General features: G+C 38.4%; 1 long non-coding RNA gene across 1 annotated transcript; it reads left to right on the plus strand.

The window, feature by feature from the left end:
* The first annotated feature begins 338 nt into the window (after positions 1-338).
* LOC131606464 (uncharacterized) lies at positions 339-1,985 on the plus strand. Its single transcript, XR_009284843.1, has 4 exons — positions 339-886; positions 1,126-1,223; positions 1,316-1,420; positions 1,550-1,985. It is a non-coding gene; the product is annotated as an uncharacterized LOC131606464 (long non-coding RNA).
* Positions 1,986-3,749: the final 1,764 nt, after the last annotated feature.

Consider the following 3,749-nt stretch of genomic DNA (forward strand, 5'->3'; position numbering starts at 1 on the left):
CTGAGCATGAGTTTGCAGAGAGTGAGAGTGATTCAGAGGTGTTGATGGAGATGACGAATGGTGAGATATCTGAGGGAAGAACTGAGAGTGGAGAGAGTGTGAGTTTGATGAAGATGATGATGGATGAATGTGAGAGTGAAGGTGGAGAATTGTGGAGAAAAGTGGTGAATGAGCGTGTGTTTTGAATCGTGGGGGGAAATTGACTTATATAGTTAGAGGTGGAGTGAGATGAGCCATTGGATTGAGAGGATTCTGTTATATGATCTGAGGGTGGAGATTGATTCAGTTAGGGACTGACTGAGTTAGTTAGATTCTGTTTTTGGATGTTTCAGAGTTAGTTATAGGATCTCTTAGGTGGTTATAGTTGGGAAATTCTGTTATGGATTAGTTTGAGAATTGGTTATAGAAATCAGTAAGTTAGTTATGAATTTCTACTTTGACAGTTAGGATATAGTTAAGTGAGGTAGTTAGGAATGTGAGGTTAGTTATGGGAGACTGCAAAGAGGGTCTGTTATGAATTTAGTCAGAAACTGTCGACTCGGTCGGTTAGAGAGAACTGTTGTTGTGAGCTGGGTCTTTTCTTCATTGATTTTTTTGTTATATAGCTGTTCTACTGCGCTGGATTTCTGATTGGCTCCTAATTGTTTTTTCACAGTGACATAGCCTGCCCGGTTTAAGTTTCAATCTGCACGATGGCATTGCTTGGATGGATGTTGGTTATTGTCACATACTGGTTTGGATGCACGCAACAGATACTGAATTTCTGACATGTTGATTACGGTAATTGAGTTGTTGGAGCGAGGGGAACAACTTTGAATCAAGTTTTGTGACTTATTTGACTACATTTTCACATGATCCAGATTTCTCCGAGACTAACTGTGATGCTGTAAGAACTCCCCAGTATTTGTATGTCCATAATTCTTTTACCTGATCTGACTTTGAATGTTGATTAGTGTCGAATGGACTGTTTTTTGCAACTGTTTTTTGTGACTGTTAGAAATAGTATGGCTGAATGTTGAGTGCGGCAGCTTATTGTTTGTCTTCTTTGAATGAAACTTGTTTGGGAATTTGTTATGCTGTATGAAAATTGAATAGGATTGATGATGGCGTGTTATTCTTGTGCAGGGGCTGTTTGTATGTTTGGACATTGGGTGCAGGGCTGGTTAGAAGTTGGGTTACCATGGGCTGAATTGAAATTGTACTTAGGAATAAAGCTCCAACCTGTAAGTGGTTTTTTCTCATTTTCTGTTAATTGCGAAAACTGAACTGTTAGTTAAGAACATGTATGATAAGCTGCCCTGATTGTTGTGTGTAGATTATGAATGAAAGTCGTGGCATTTTGAACAGTGTACTGGTTTATGGTAATGGAACTCTGTGCAAACTTTGGACTTCGGAATTGCGCCGCGTCTCGGATTGGATGGTGAGTTCAATTTGCAGTTTTATTTCGGTTGAGTGTGTTACTAGCTGCTTGTGGTTGAACTGTGTGTGCTTATTTGGATGTTTGAAATTGTTGAATATGAATCATGTTTGCACTGTGTTATATGTACAGGTTTGATGAAACTATAACTGGTGTGGCAAAAGGAACATGGCATAATTTGGAGGTATCGTGGCTCATGAAGAAATAATGATGATGATGAATGGTGGAATCTTAAAGAAACTTGGAGCGAATAGATCCGGGGTCCACAAGAGTCAAAGTCAGATTTTGGTCAACCATGTAGTTTCTTAATGTATTTCAATGGTGTAATGCATCAAAGGATCAACTGTTTTTTTTAATTGTTGTAATTTTCTGTTTGGTTTTTGTTGTAAGGTTCCGAAAAACAGCAGGGTATAGGTAGGATTTGTAAGGTAAATAAAGGATTTTTGTGAGATTGTTTCTGTAGTTTGATTTTTAGTAATGGACATGGCTTCAATGTAATTGGAATTTGTGTGTGTGTGGATTTGTATTGGGCCAGTGTATTTGAATGGTTTCAAGAGCTAGAACTTGTATATGGTGCGGACCTTTGGATATGCATACGTACATGTGTTGGATTTGGAACATCAATGAACAGTATTGTTTTTATTTCCAAATGAATCATGAAGATGTATTTTCCTTTTACATTTCCAATTTGATTTTCAAACCCTTTTTCTCATCTTGCAATACTGACTCACATATTATCAATGAGGTGAAAACTCAAGACCTCTCGGTATGGTTGCTGGCCAAAGAAGTCAACTTTCTATGGTCGACTTTGACCAAAAAGTCAAAGTTTTCGTCATTGGTTTTCAAATTTGAAAATAGCCCAACATAATCTCCATGTAAATGCATCCACACTTTTTATAATGAAGCTTTAAACAAATAGCTTGTACCCCAAGTAACCTGATGAACCGAACCTTGAATGGTGATGAGTGACAACTGAGACCTTGGAGTGATGAACCACAGTATAAACCCTAATCTCACTGATGTTCCTTGTATATAAACCACATGATCAAGTACTTTTCAAAAGACTAAATTAATCTTCTGATCGAGTAACAAGCATCCTTTTGCAGAGATAACTAAACCTGTGGCAAAGATCCCTTGATCCCATATTTTAGGTGTTTATTCAATGAATGAATGCAAAGTTATGCAAATGACCTAATGGAAGTATGTAGATGAATGCAAAGTCTAAGCCAGTTAGAAATAAAGGGGTAGGACAAATTTGGGGTATGACAGTGTCCAGGCTCATTGCATTCATAGCACATGACTTTCTTCTTGTCAAATCTTCTGTCATCAGAAGATTCTCCACGTTCAAATTTCTTTGAACTTCTGAAGCCTCTGAACTTCCTTTGCTTGGTCTTCCAGAGTTGATTTAGCCTTCTGGAGATTAAGGACAGTTCATCTTCTTCTTCAGATTCTGATTCTTCAGGATCTTCTTCTCTAGCCTGAAAAGCGTTAGTGCATTTCTTGATATTGGATTTTAATGCAATAGACTTACCTTTCTTTTGAGGCTCATTTGCGTCCAGCTCAATCTCATGGCTTCTCAAGGCACTGATCAGCTCTTCCAGAGAAACTTCATTCAGATTCTTTGCAATCTTGAATGCAGTCACCATAGGACCCCATCTTCTGGGTAAGCTTCTGATGATCTTCTTCACATGATCAGCCTTGGTGTATCCTTTGTCAAGAACTCTCAATCCAGCTGTCAGAGTTTGAAATCTCGAAAACATCTTTTCAATGTCTTCATCATCCTCCATCTTGAAGGCTTCATACTTCTGGATTAAGGCTAGAGCTTTAGTCTCCTTGACTTGAGCATTTCCTTCATGAGTCATTTTCAAGGACTCATATATATCATAGGCTGTTTCCCTGTTTGATATTTTCTCATACTCAACATGAGAAATAGCATTCAGCAAAACAGTTCTGCATTTATGATGATTCCTGAAATGCTTCTTTTGATCATCATTCATTTCTTGCCTTGTCAGCTTTACGCCTCTGGCATTTACAGGATGTTTGTAACCATCCATCAGAAGATCCCATAGATCACCATCTAGACCAAGAAAGTAACTTTCCAGTTTATCTTTCCAGTATTCAAAGTTTTCACCCTCAAATACCGGCGGTCTTGTATAACCATTGTTACCGTTGTATTGCTCAGCAGAGCCAGATGTAGATGCAGGTGGATTTGTCGGAGTTTCACCAGCCATCTTTTAAATGAAGCGTTTTTCTCTTCCTGAATCTTTTCTAAACACGGTTAAGTGCTTGCACCTTAGAACCGGCGCTCTGATGCCAATTGAAGGATAGAAAA

The sequence above is a fragment of the Vicia villosa genome, linkage group LG5, assembly GCF_029867415.1.
Source record: "Vicia villosa cultivar HV-30 ecotype Madison, WI linkage group LG5, Vvil1.0, whole genome shotgun sequence".
NCBI classification, from domain to species: domain Eukaryota; kingdom Viridiplantae; phylum Streptophyta; class Magnoliopsida; order Fabales; family Fabaceae; genus Vicia; species Vicia villosa.